We start from the raw sequence: 15,577 nt of genomic DNA on the forward strand, positions 1-15,577 counted from the left end.
AACAATAACTACAGCTTTAGCAAGAAAACAGAACCAGGGACCCTGTGACAGCTTTCTTGGCTGAGGCAGGAAGGGATGGAGGAGAGGCTTTGCTTCACAAACCCCTCGGGTGGGCAGTCCCGGTGCTCCTGCAGGGCTCTGAGGAACACTCAGCTGGAACAGCAGGGATGAGCTGAGATCCTGGGCCGGTGGCTGAGGTGTATCAGCAGCTCTGAGGCGGTGGCTGGCACTGCCACACGTCCCAGCAGGACACAGAGTGCGAGGCCACCCAGCAAAGAAGGAAGAAGGAGAAGAAGAAGCAACAGCTCTGTGTGTGTGATGGCAAATTCCCTTTTCCCAGCTGCAACAGGTCCCAGTGAGAGTTCTACTCTGAAGCTGAAGAAACCAGCCAGCCCTCAGCTGCCCCCACCTTCCCTTTTTTCTGCCCCACTTACCCCCTGAGCCCAGCTGAACTCTGTTTTCTCAAGCATCCACTAAGTACTACCAGTCAGACTTCCCTGGCAATGATGGGTAAAAATTCCATAGGTGAGACAGAACTAAAGGAAGGACACCTAACCCTCAACAATCAGAAAATGGGGAATTGCTCTTTTAGTATTTTTTTTTCCTTTAGTTAAAATAGCAAGAGAAAAAGTCAAGTTTTGGCTTGGTTATTTTATTGTATTTCTTTCCAGAGGGAAAATATATTTTTAATATGTATTTCATGTAATTGGTTAGGTTGGAAAAGACTTCTAAGATCATTGATTCCTGTTTGTTAACACAGCATTACCAAGTCCACCACTAAACCACGTCTTTAAATGCCACATCTATGAATCTTTTAAATACCTTGTGGGATGGTAACTCAATCACTTCTCTGTCCAGCCTGTTTCAGTGCTTGAACATATTTCAAAGAAGAAATTTCTTCTAATATCTAAGCCTACCTTGGTGGAACTTTGAGATTGTTTACTTTCCTCATCAGCTTTTAAAACATTTTCTCTGCCTTTACACCTAGGCTCCCACCACAGTATCTGCCTTATTAGCCTTTCCCCTGATAATTATTCATAAGAGCTTGGCCTTATCATCACCATCATTAAGATCTAGAAAATCAAGACACTCCATAACATACTGGGCTATTCCACCACCTCTCTTCCTTTGGCTAACCCTTCTAAAATGTTTATGGACACCCACTGCAGCACTTGTCTTTTGTGAGGCATTCCACCATGTTTCCAACATAACTATGTCATAGTATTTATGATGCACAATGGCTTCCATCTTCCTGTTTCTTGCTTATGGTGAGTGTGTTGGTGTACATGAATTTTAGTTGGGATATTGATCCTATCAACCTTTTTAGGGAAAGAAGCTCTAATTTTTATGTGACCTTGAATCTTTTGAACAGTTTCTGGTATAGAGTTTAAAAGTTTTCCCTCCTTTTCTAGTAAAATGGTAGAAGATAGTTCATAAATTTTCCAGTTGCTTAACACACAATAGCATTTCCTGGAAAGCCAGCAGCATATTGGCCAAGTCTAGAAATTCAGCGATGAGAAATCTCATTATGAGTAATTTTGCCATGAGCAGTATATACTTTTTCATTTAGAAAAAGGTAACAAATTCCACGTCCAGTAAAAAGAACTGGCCTTCCATGCCTACAAATACAGCAAATGTGTGCCACGCTTTTTAAGAGTAAAAACAGCGAAGGGGGAATTGCCTTGCTGTAGTCGTGAGACGAACAGGTAATTATAGTGGGAAAACATGTGGTGACTAAATATCAAATATTGTTGATCTCTTCCTATTGCAGCAGTTTTTTTTCTGAATGTATTTGGTTGATACTACAGTGCATTTGATATTGAGGGCACTATTTTTCAATTAATAGAAAAAAATTAAGGTCTCAACAATAAGAAAAAGAAAGATAATTCATTCTCCAAAAAAGAATTGTGCCTCCAGGTAGCTAAGAAGTCATTTTTACTCTCTGACCTGTTTTTTTGAATGAAACAGGTACATCTTAAACTGAGAATTACTACAGTAGATCATTATGTTTCTGAAAAATATTTACAATTATTGCTGCCATAAAATATTCGACTCAAACACACTTTCACCCCTCACCAAATACCACCTTATCAGACAGGTTTTGATAGAAGTCTATGCTATTTCTCCTCTGAACACCAGTGATACCTGTATTATCTGCCTCTGGCAATGCTCTGAGAGATGATTATTAATGCTTACAAAATAAAGCATTACAGCAATACATAAGACTGTAGTATTGAAATGTGAACACAGGCAGTGTGAAAATTTCTTTATTATGAAAATGTCAGTTCCATTTTTAAAATGGAGTTGAAATTTGCACATCATAAAATACAAAAGTACAGGTAAAGAAAACTTTTAATCAGATGTATGTGGATTTTCTGATTCCCATAAATAGATATTTGAAGGAAGGTATGTTTACGTAAATCAGGAACATCTCTGATTAGATTTAGCAATAAATCTGAAAGCTAATTTATGAAATTTGAATTTCTAAACTCATTAATTTCTTCAGGTCATTTCAAGCGCATAACCAAATAATTTATCCAAATTATTCAAACAGGATTTTCATCAACTCTCATGCCAATTACATGCAAGAGGAGAGGAAAAAATAGCTGCGGCTGCCTTACTATTAGTTTTCTAGAAGCTCAACATTGTTAATCTCTAGTAAAATGTGTTCTCTGAAAACTGTATGACTGAAACTTTCTGTATCTAGATCATTCAAGTATCTAATCAAGTTATACCCAAAACTGCGCTTCCTAAGACCTCCTTCATACTTACCTTTCCTTTCTGGCATTTAAGTGTGGCTTTTCATATTTCATGTGGTTTGTAGCCTTGCTTCCTCTTCCATAAACATTTGTGGCTGGACTTCCTTCACAAACTTACAGATACCCCAATAAAACAAAAATAACAGGAAGTATACATTGCAATAAATTTCTTCCAACTTTCATTTACCTTTTTATTTTTCTTTTTTCATCTTCTCAAGAATTAAGAGCAGCTGATAGTGGGTCCTTGGAAAGCATACAACCAGGCTTTGCCTTTACTACTTCATGGGGAATGTTATTATCATGGTGAGTGACAACCTGCCTGGTGGGTGCTGGAAGGGCTGTGGATGTTGTCTGTTTGGACTTCATCAAGGCCTTTGACGCTGTCTCCCACAGCACACTCCTGGAACAGCTGGCAGCCCATGGCTTGGACCGGAGCACTCTGTGCTGGGTTAGGAACTGGCTGGATGGCCCAGAGAGTGGTGGTGAATGGTGCTGCATCCAGCTGGGGGCCAGTCACCAGTGGTGTCCCTCAGGGGTCTGTGCTGGGGCCAGTCCTGTCCAATATTTTTATTGGTGACATGGATGAGAGTACTGAGTCCTTCATTAGTAAATTTGCAGATGACACTAAGCTGGGAGTGTGTGTCAGTCTCTGCAGGAGGAGGAGGGCTCTGCAGAGAGACCTGGAATGGTTGGAAGGATGGGCAGAGTCCAGTGGGATGAAGTTTAATAAGTCCAAGTGCCGAGTCCTGCATTTTGGCCACAATAACCCCGTGCAGGCTGGGGATGGTGTGGCTGGACAGTGCCCAGGCAGAAAGGGACCTGGGGGTGCTGGTGACAGCCAGCTGGACATGAGCCAGCAGTGTGCCCTGGTGGCCAAGGGGCCAATGGTCCCTGGATCAGGAATAGTGTGGCCAGCAGGAGCAGGGAGGTCATTCTCCCCCTGTACTGGGCACTGGTGAGGCCACACCTGGACTGCTGTGTCCAGTTCTGGCCCCTCAGTTCAGGAAGGACATTGAGACACTTGAGCACATCCAGAGGAGGCAACGAGGCTGGTGAGGGGCTGGGAACACAAACCCTGTGAGGAAGGGCTGAGGGAGCTGGGGTTGTTTAGCCTGGAGAAAAGGAGACTCAGAGGTGACCTTACCACTCTCTACAGCTTCCTGAAAGGTGTTTGTAGGCAGGTGGGGGTTGGTCTCTTTCACCAGGCAGCAACTGACAGAACGAGAGGAAACAGTCTCAAGCTGCACCAAGGGAAATATTGGTTGGATTTTAGGAAAAAGATTTTACAGAAAAGGTGATAAAGTATTGGAATGTTCTGCCTGGGGAGGTGGTGGAGTCACCATCCCTGGCAGTGTTTAAAAAAGACTGGATGTGGCACTTGGTGTCATGACCTACTTGAGGTGTTAGGGCATGGGTTGGAGTTGATGATCTTGAACGTCTCTTCCAACCTTGTGACTGTGATTCTGTGATTCTGTGTGAGTGACAGTAGAATAAAGCCCACATGAGTACTCCTGCATTTTTACCATAAATTTACATCATGGACTCCTCAAGTAATTTTATGATTTCTGTCATTTCTTATGTGCTACTGTATGCTGCAACGCAACTATGTAAGTAACATTGCCACAATTTTTTTACTATTAACATATGAACCAGAAATACTAAAGATTAATAGGGAGGTGAATAGATACTTTTTAAAGTCTCAAACAAAAGTTCTAGAAATCTGTTCTGCTTTCATAATACATTTCACTAACCCAATTTCTGTGAAAATTAATTGAACTACTGTTTTCAGTAATCCAATATTCTGTTCTTTGTCAGTGTATAACTAGACTGAGTTTCAGTGTCAAGAGAAAGCCTCTGTTTAGATATATGGTTATAGATTTTCCTAAAACTGTAGCAGTATACATTCAAATGATCAGTCTCTGAGTACTTAAAAAACAGTTAAATAGTGGCACTCATATTAGACATTTATTTGAGAATGTTTGGGGAAATTTCCTTAGTTTAATACAGAGTAGCTGATTAGAGATAAGGAGATAGATAGATAGATAGATAGATAGATAGATAGATAGATAGATAGATAGATAGATAGATGATAGATAGATGATAGATAGATAGATAGATAGATAGATAGATAGATATAGATAGATAGATAGATATAGATAGATAGATAGATAGATAGATAGATAGATAGATAGATATAGATAGATAGATAGATATAGATAGATAGATAGATAGATAGATAGATAGATAGATAGATAGATGATAGATAGATAGATAGATAGATAGATAGATAGATAGATAGATAGACAGACCGACAGCTCTAGATATATAAATTTCAGGGTAGAAGCATGCTATCAGAGAAGGTACTGGGAGTTTTAGGCACTAGGTACTTTCTAGTTGATTCGTTTGAAACTAGGTTTCAGCCCTTGAGGTACAACTGTTGATTTCAGGGATTAATGACACAATGATAGCTTTTAGGATATAATTTCTTATGTAGCGCTTTATTTCAACTAATCATCCCCCTTTAGACATAGTACTGTAGACTTCTTAAATCTTTCATTTATAACACAGATTATGGAGTTTTACACTGCAGAAATATAATTTCTTAATCATTATTTTTAAGGGGAAGAAAGACATCTGTAAAACACTACAGAAAATGCTACTGTGGCTTAAATTTCCTTTGGTGGAAAGTTAATAGATTTTGAATTTTCTTCTTTGTCCTTCTGAATTTGGTTACAGTAATAATGAAAAAACCACAGGAATGAATCTGAAATTTTATAAACTCTTGGACTCAATGTGACTTGAGAGATTATTTAGGTTTAAGAAGAGAAAACACAAAAATAAATTAAAAAATAGAGTAAGAATAAAAGAGGAAATTCACTTTATCATTTACTCACAGCTGTATATTACCACACCTCTGGGGAAAAGTAAAGAGCAAACATAAAGCATTGTATCCCTGTATTCACAGAAGACTTCCTGGTGCACGATGAGCTTTAAAAGAAACACCTTGATTTAGGTTCTGACAAGCTGGCATCTCTGAATTAAGAAAACTGTTTTATCAACTCTGGTATAAATCTGACAAGTCAACTGGAGCAAAGAAATAACCCTGGTAATTCAGACAAATATTTAATTGTGAATAAATAAGATATTGAAACACAGATAAGCTGGAATTTCAAAAGGACTGATATGAAATATATTGCTTAATTGTCAAGACCTTTTCTGAACAATAATGCCCTTATAAAACTCTTTTAAATAAGAATTCTACCTACAATAAAAACACAGCTAAAAATTTTTGAAGCAAAAATTGTGAAACAACCTATGAACCACAAAGCAATTACTTTTATAGAAAAGGAGAAACATTAAGTACGACATTTTAAGTCTAGTATTCTCATTTTTAAATATTGCATATTAGCTTTTTACCTTTTCTCTATATTTATCTCATTAGCCCCAAAAATATAAAGTGATCCTTTTGCAGACATGATACATGTGCCCTCCATCTCCTCCACATCACTGGCAGAGATGTTGAGTGGGTGTTATTCCTCTTTCTTAACTTTTTCTTTATCTTTTTCCCTGTTTCTTATTTTTTTCATGTATATGTAAAGGACGATCACACTTTAAAGAATTTTGTTTGATCAAAAAACGAAAGTTTGATCACTTAATTTTTCTCCAATTCTCTTAATTCTTCTATTTATTTTTCCTCTTTCTTTCACTTTTTTCCTTTTCTTTTTTCCTTTTGCCTTTTTATGTCTCTCTCTTCTAAGTTTCTCTCTCTAAACTTGTTTTCCTTTTTCCCCCATTCCTACTTCCCTTCACATGCCTTTAGTTTCATTATTTCTTCTATTTTCTTTCTCCCTCATTTTTCATTCCCTCTTCTATGCACACAGAGTCTCTGTTCCTCCATAGAAAATTTATTTTCTGGGATTCATTGATCTCTAAAAACTTATGTGAAACACTGAAATCAAGCAAAGGTCTTCATTTCCACTCATAGACTTGGATAAGGCCTTATCTCTTTTAAAAAATGCTATGAAGGACACAATTATTTGTTTAGAGTTGAGAGCAGGGATCATTTAGTCTGAAATTTAAGCAGCAAGGCATGTCATGATGAGACCTGTGCTTTGCATTCCTATTCTCCCTGTGCTTTCTTTGCTTAAGAATTCTCTTGACAGCTCATGGTTTGTTCCTAGTCACAGAACAGAGCTGTCTTGTAGAGAAAAAATGTTAGAAGTACAACATGCATAGGTTTTTACTCGTAAATAAGAAATTTCATTATCATTTCAGTCACAATAGGCCTACAGTTCCACTCAAGCCATGAAAGTAACACTTGAGGTATGACAGGTCTGGTATTAGAATAAATTCCTGTGTAACCAGCCTAAATATCTGATACTTAGTCTTCTCCTGGAACATGCTTGCATAACTTGTATCATGAAACAGTGCTTGGACTAGATCTTGTACATTTTTTTCTGAACAGCTGCTCTACACGAGATAAAACTCACGAAATCCAGAAGTCATGTAGTTGGGAAAGCATCTTTAAAGGAATTATGGAATGAATACAAGTTATATGAGAAATTCATGGAGGGCCAAGCTCCAACATATCTCTTATTTAGTACTGTGAAAGCTGGTGTAGATTTTCAAAGTGATGAGGCCATCACAAGAAAAGCCAAACTACTGACCTAGACATCAAATTTTCAGTATCACAGAATGGGTCAGGTTGGCAGAGACCACAGTAGGTCATCTGATGCAATCCTCCTGCTCAAGCAGAGCCATCCCACAGCCCACAGCACAGGATTTCTCCACACTGGTCTTGAATCTCTCCAGTGACAGAAGCTCCACAGCCTTCCTGGGTAATCTGTTCTGGTGCTCACCTGCACAGTAAAGAAATTCTTCCTCATGTCCAGGTGGAAATTCCTGAATATATATAACCAGAATGAGAGCACAAACATTTTGTCTAAGAAATTAGACTGAATCATATTCCTCCCTAAAAGTGAAAGCTTTCCTTGAATTATGCTTATGGTCTGCCTTGAAACTATGAAAAAAAAGAAAATCTGCTAGTGGCAGCTGAGCATCTGCAATGTACTGAATTCTCAAAAACCTATCAAATAATTTTATGGTAATTAAAGAGATACAAGGGGGCAGTTGTTTTTACTCACTGACCAAAGTTTGAAATTGGATACCTGTTGCCTAGTTCATATTTTATCTTCGTTCCCATTACATCCCATCCTTTCCTCTGTTCACCAGAGAGGACAATTAAGGAGTAAGTGCTTTGTTTTGTTATCAGGATGATACACAGACCCCAGCTACAGTTTTTAATGCCATGTCCAGGAGTTAATCAAACCTTTGTTTGCAATATATTCCCCTTATAGCACAATTGCTATGTAACTGTTGATTGAAGTTTTAATTGCCTGATAAATTGAGTGTAAAATCCAATGACAGAAAAGGAAATCAGAGAAAAAGAGGATGGTTCTCTGTAAATCTGGACATAACAGTTTTCTCCTTACAAGAAGAGATCATTTGCATAATTTTGAGCACAGGGACATGCAGTCATAGATGACACCAGGTTGTAAAGCCAAAAAGCAGGAATAAGTCCTTTAGAATTCTTCTGCTGTGGTCTTTTTATTATGCCAGTTGTTTTCACTACTCACAGAAATTATAAAACAATAGTTGCCGCTTATTCATGTGACTGTGCCAATTTCATTAATACCCTGCTGCAAAAAACTTTTTTTGGTTGTTTTTATAGAAAATTTGTTTTTATTCAGAAACTTAAATTAAAACACAGTGTTGGGAGGATGTTATATACATCAATATTGCCTATAAAAAGGTTTGCTTGGAAAGTCAGATTAATTTTAGATATGACATTTGACATAAAAAATTATAAACACTTCAAATCCCTATGATCTGCCAAATGCTGTATGTTTTTGTAACAAGTCTGGTTTTCTATTATAAATATAATATTACAAAATAAATAGTAAGTTTAACACTATTTAGCAGTGTTAAACTTACTATTTATTTTGTAAAACCAGAAATGTCTTCATTTTAAGCATTACAAATTTTTCACTTACTTCCACGTTTTTCCTTTGGGTCTAAAAATGTTGATTTGGTGTGACTTTGTCCTGATTATAATAAGACCTCTCTGAACTCTGGCTCCACCTGCTATGGAAAATATACCATTCAATAGTATGATTATATATTTTATAGCATACATGTATTTTTAATGTGTATGGAAATGCATTTGATATGCATATATTTGTAAGGTAGGTATTTGTCTTGTCAGAACTCCATGGTTTATTCCGTGCCAGAAGAAAAGACTATATACATATTATTGTAGTACTTTCAGGAAAGAAAAGACAAGCTTCTCCACCACTGTTCCCATGATATCTCCTTGTTATCCTTCTAGAACATAACAGGGCTCCTCCATCATTACCTTGAAAGTGGGTAGACCAGATAAAAGGGAGGGAGAAATTTCATATTTATATGTTGAAGATGGAGGACACAGCTGGAAGACCATTTCCTGTGATGATGCATCTTACTTTGCTTAAGATCTTCCATATAAACATTATGACTCCATCCTGTTTCCATACTCTCAGTAAAACATTCATAAGAATGGAGCAATTTCTCTGAATCTTACTCATAAACACAATGCCTTACATGGTCCTTTATGAGTAATATCAGATAGCTGTGAGTAACATAAGATGAAAACCTTATGATTTATACATTATATTTCTCCTTCATAGGATATTAGGTAGGATCTAGTAAGCTCAAAGTATATTAAAGTTTTAAAATGTGATTTATAAAGTTTATCAGTGGTGCTCTTTAGGTTTGTTTTACTGACTAGTTTCAAAGGATATCCAAAGAAAAAAGCAAGGAACTTGAAAAACTGCAAAGAATCAAGTCACAAAAATAAAAGGAAGTTTCCATATTTCTACATGCACCTCAATTCCAGAAAACATAGAAAACAATACTGGCCTGTCTAGAAGATCTGGTTAACTCTTATAAGAAATTATGAGTTTTCCCTAATTAGCTTAACACTTGTGGTAGTACACATTGATTTTGACTACCTGGGTGAATCTTCTTAGGCGTTCTCAGAGTTCTCTGAATGAATGAGTAGACTTTATTATCTTTTTGTATCCCATTATCCAAGCCTTGCCAGTAAGCAAATGAAACAGATACAAAGTATTTTATATTATTAGTGGCTCTTGCTTGACAATGTTTTCATTAAATAATAGTTCTGTTTCTTCCTCTGATCAGCAAATTCTAAGATTATACTAAAACTTGCATGTGAATATGAATAGATATAAATACATAATAGTAAATTATTTCTTTCTCTACAGAAATTTCAAAATTATCAGTAAGATAAGATTATTCCAGATGTTTTATCATGGTATTGTATCTGTTGGGAAATCTGGTACTTTTCTTTAGCAGACTTCTGAATTCATTGCTATATTGTTATTTATAGCTCCTATATTGCAGTGTTACTGTTAGCACAACAACCAACCACACCAACTAGTTATTGCAGAACTTTTAATTTGAATTAGGCCTTATATTCTTTTACATATCACAAAGGCATAATGTATCTTGACATACAGATTAAAGACAGAGGAACACAGCAGGAATGCTGTTTAAGTTTGCTTTTTTTTTGTCATGGTAAGTTACTATTGAAACTATTTTGAATTTAAACCAGTACTTCTCCCCCACCTATGAGCAGACTAGCGATCTCCAAAAGTCAACACAAAACGCCTGTGTATTCTCCTCTTTGGGAACATCATTTCTCAGTGCAAGAGGAACAGGTATGGAGATACCACTGAATTCTATTAATTTGAAAATGAAATAACAATCACATACATCCAGACTCCAGAGGTTACCAGAATTTCAAGATGTTACTTGAAGTGATCCAGTTTATAGGCAGTGGGGAAATCTTGGCATATGACACTGTAAGTGTGACTTCTGTTTGGACAGATGTAACTCCCTAGGTCTCCAAAACAAGCACCCACTTCCCCCTAGCAATTCAAAAGTCTTTCTGGATTCTCCAATCTCTTTAGCTACATGCACCACTTCTGTTCTTTGCTGAGACATCAGCTGTTTCCAAGAAAAATAGTGAGGAAAAAGTAGATCTTCTCAAGAATAGGGTTACCCTTTAAGCCCCTGTCAGATTTGCTATGTAACTCGTCTTGAAAAACAGTGACAACTCAATTGAAAATAGTGATAGGGAAGAAGTCTGAGGCTTCACATACTACGCCTAAAAAAGGTCAGCAAGTTTTCTTTACCCCAATCACCAGACAGAAGGGGCTGGACAACACATAGTGAGGTGAGATGTGGACCACTCTTCGCCACTTCAGAATTGTTACTTGGGAAAAAAAAGAGGAGTTGAACAAGAAAGGTGACACCTGTACAAGACAGTACTGTCAACAATACTGTTTCTTACCAAAACAGGTCCCATATGATAGGCTCTCAAGAGAGATCTATCATTTCTGATATTTTCTTGGCCTATGCAAAGTCTTCAAATGCAAAGAATGTTGATAGGAGATGCCATTGCTGCAGTGTATGTTGGCAAGACCTGCTGTCTTCCTCTTTCTTACATAAAAGGGCAAGGAGGATGTGGCACATCAACAAGGCAGGACATTAATGCACCACGATCCGGTAGTGTCATTCTCCTCCATATCACAGGTATTCATGTAACTTCAAAGCTCTGCAGGAGGAGCTCAGATCCACATGAAGATGAACCTCTCTCCCACTGCATCTCCATAAAGACCAGTTTCATTTCTCACTCTGTCCCTTTGGAGGCGGTGCCTCCTAGAAGCCATTGTAATTCATATGAGTTACTCAGTGTTAATTATATAATTTCATATTAATGGCCCTTGGATAAAATATATAAATACTTCCATTCCAAGTATTGCAAATGCACGTGTTTTATAACTTGTGAAAATATGATAGGGGCATGCATGGAGTGTTGTGTGCTTCCCATTAAAAATGAGGACATTTTTGACAGATGCAATATGGCAAAATATATCAAGATAATTAATTTACATTCATTCCACAGAGGTGGGGTTTTTTTTTTTGATAATTTCTCAGCATGACCTCTGTTTCATGCTTAACAGAACAATCAAAAAGGAATTAGTTTAGACTGAAATCACTCAGTTTTATCTTTTCATGTAAAACTTATCTAGTCTAAGTTTGTTTTTATGTTGATTGATAGAAACCATAATAATTTCTTTTACTTGGCTCCAACATTCTGATTCAATATTTCAGTGCAATCTTGTTTTCACAGCTTTCTGATCAACTACTTTTTTTTCCCCCCCACTTTTTTATTTCACAAAAATAAAACTGTTTCCAGGACCCAACAGCTGGCACTTACTGACTGAAGGGATGAACAGGAAGACTGTGTATTCATAGGATTACAGAACAAGCTGAGAAGAACAATTTATGCAGAGTTTTGTAAGTTTAGTGAGGCAGAAAATAGATTGGGGTCTAGAGAAGAAATGATGTGTCAGTCAAAGCTAAGCATACAGACACAAACTTCCACAACAGAAGAGCAGTCGTGCTTTTTTAGCTTTTGTGACTTCAAGAGTTTCTTCTGAGTTTGGGTAGAACAGCAAACAGATGTTTGTAAAGATCATAATCTTAAGTGACTTTTTACAAGTCCCTCTTAAAGCCTGGGAAAAGCAAGAATAGAGCTGCCTTGAAAGATGTAGAAGATGCTTAAATGTCTTTTAGGAAGAGTCCCAAAGAGAGAGAAAACTGTGGCTGAACACTGTGACTTTGCCATTTACACACTACCCTTGTGTAAACTATTTTCTCAAAATGCGTAATTTCATAAAATACAATAGATTTTTCTGTAGCATAGTGTATGTCAGTGCTCTGTACTCAATACTGACAAATGAAAGCTAGAATTATATGCATGTAGTGTATTGTAGTTGTCTTTATCACCAGACAGGATACTGTAACTGTTTTAAGCCCTTCTGTATGGATACTTCTGTCTAATGGCTTCTGCTGATTTCCCTTCTTTATTTGATTTATAAACAAGGAGCTGCTCCCTTAAATGACTAAGATTTTACAAGCAATATTGTACTACAAAATATTATTGGCAATACTATGCAAATTGCCAGAAAGACATTAGACTGCAATTTAGCCAGCATTTAAAAAGCTGCCTTTTACCTATGTGACACATAGCAACTAAAGCACCTGTTCATTTTCATTCACAGTATCTATTTCATCATTTTACTTCAAGCATATTCTTAGTTGCTTTGAGATAATGGTGCTCAAATTTCATAACATTTAAGAAGAAAGAATGGCTTCAAAGAATCCATTTTAAAGATATAGAAGCAATGATCATATGTCTTTGCTAGTCTGAATTACACACTATCTGACTTCAGCTATATTCCCTCAGTAACAATTTTATAGGTTACATTGAATGCCTGATTAAGATTTATATTCTATAGAACACAATGTTCATTTAATAATATCATCATTATTGTTGGGTACTTTACTGATATTTTTATGGGCTAGAGTTCATGTGCACAAAGAGTAAAAAAAGTCACTTCACTGTTATGTCTCAGATAAGAAATAACAGATCATTCAATCTTCCAATACATGTTTCTCCTATCTTCTATCAACATATTTAGATATTTGTGGCAGGTTAATATGGGCCATTTTCACCTGGCAACAGCATCAGCCCTTAGCAACAGTATGTGTGTATTCAAACTACTGGTAAGAGTGATCCAAAATGGAAGATGAGACTACAGAAACCTTTGGATAATGTATGTCAGGAATTTTCATATATTATTTCACCTTGGCAACCATTTAATTTAATTCCCTAGCAACTCTGAATATAAACTCCGTTTGGGGTTTGGTTTTTTTTTTTCCTGTTCAAAATTACCTCTTGAGAACAACTAAGATGATTCCCTTATTAAGTCTAATGATATTCAGTATTACACTTATTCCTAGTTTAAGATAAATGGCAGAATTCAATATTGCACAGCAGTTCTCTAGATCTACACAGTATTTCATGGCTTAAAAGTCACAAAAATTAAGATGGTACAGCTATAATTTAATGTTATTCTTCTACTTCTTTATATATACTAGTATGCAGCTGCTATTTCAGAAATTTTTATTAGTACTATCCAGGTACAAAAGTCATTGTGTTCATCCATCAAACTTCTTGTACCCTGTCTAAGCAAGACTTAATATGGTTTTGAAAAAAAAGGCCTACAATTCTTCTACTGGAGTATTTGAGGAGAAAATAATTTGTCTCTGAAAGCAGTAGAAAGACTCCACAGCTTTTTATTCCTATTCATATGTATTCCATTTACTTATCCACTGGTAGTGAAGTATCAGCTAAAATCATGGTAGGTCTCTTATGACAAATGTTCACTTTGGCTGTCATTTGATTTGAGCAGTATTTTTGTAGTGTAGCAGATCTTGTGGAGATTATGGTTCCTCTAAGTGCTACCATATTGTATAAATTTTGTTTTCTACAAGTATCTCACTACATTGAAATTGTTAAATTTCTCACTTTTCTGTTTAAAGAGCCTTCTGGACTCTACATTTGAATAATTATAGGAATATTATCCCACTTTTCATTCTTAAGGAGAGTAATCAACATTAAGTTGAAATGTATTTGTGTATACCAGAGAATTCAAGTGACAAAAAGGGAGAAGGAAAGCAATGTGAATGATCACAGAGCTTGCTTTTTACTACTGGATTTTACTACCCATTTCCTTATTCAATATTGCAATAACAAATTGCAATTGCAAAAAATTTATTGCAATAACAAACCATTCTCTCTCTTCCCCTGCCTCCTTTCCCCTTCTCCCAATGGTTTAATGGGCTGTATTGGATATGAACTTTGTCCCTTTTTCAGTTTTTAGTGCTGAATTTTGTTCCTGGTCTCCATATGGGTTTTTAAGCAACAAAATAATTTTATATGCTCAGAGAAAGCTTGAGTTTTTAGGGATATAAGTACCCTGACCCACAAACACAGTAACTTTTCTGGTAGTTTTGCTGATCAGTCTTTAATTTTGTGCCTTAGGACTTGCCCACACACTAAGTAATATTATTCATCTTATGTCATCATGAAGCACTGATCTGTTCCAAATCTTAACTGCAAATGATTTTCTTTTATACAATATGCACATTGTGAAGGTATACAATTTTTTCTGCATATGCAATTATTTCTACATATCCTTTCTGCCTCAGCAACTAGACACAGAGGACATTGCTTATTGTTGTCATGGGCATGTTTTGAAATTTCTTCACTTCCCATGGTGTATTTCCACTTAACTAAACTCAATTTCAGCTTATTAAAAACAAGGTCCTCTGGATTATAAAATAGCCTCAGAGCAACAATAAGCTAGAGCACAATGAAAAACAAAAAAAAAAACCCAAACAACTAAACAAAAACAAACAAAAACCACCAACACAAAAACAAAACCCCAAACCAACTCAAAACCCAAAAATCTCTCATTTGAACAAGAAAATATATAACAAAATGTGGTAAAATAAATTATCTATTATCAATACTATTATCATTCATTTACTCACGTTCTATTTGTGTGTTATTCTTTTTGAGGCAGAGGCATGAAAATTCTGTTAGTGTATCAGACAAGAAAGTGATTTTTGGGGAAGTTATGTGTAAATTTTTAGCATATTAATATACTTTGTTATGTCCTAATGTCATGTTATTACATGAAGTTACATTTTTCAGATGACACAGCAAATATGTATTTCATAAGAATATGCAAAATTGTGCACACATATAAATATATTCTCAGATTTCATAAGCTTTAGACAATCAGCAGAACTGGTCAATATATTGTGAAACCTAACATTAA

At 36.2% G+C, this 15,577-nt stretch overlaps 1 protein-coding gene across 7 annotated transcripts in view; it reads left to right on the forward strand.

Moving 5' to 3' along the window:
- Positions 1-15,577, forward strand: part of PTPRD (protein tyrosine phosphatase receptor type D) — a 1,176,387-nt gene that overhangs the window by 704,532 nt on the left and 456,278 nt on the right. The window lies entirely within an intron of this gene.

This window comes from Cyanistes caeruleus, chromosome Z, assembly GCF_971803275.1.
Source record: "Cyanistes caeruleus chromosome Z, bCyaCae1.hap1.1, whole genome shotgun sequence".
Lineage (NCBI taxonomy): Eukaryota > Metazoa > Chordata > Aves > Passeriformes > Paridae > Cyanistes > Cyanistes caeruleus.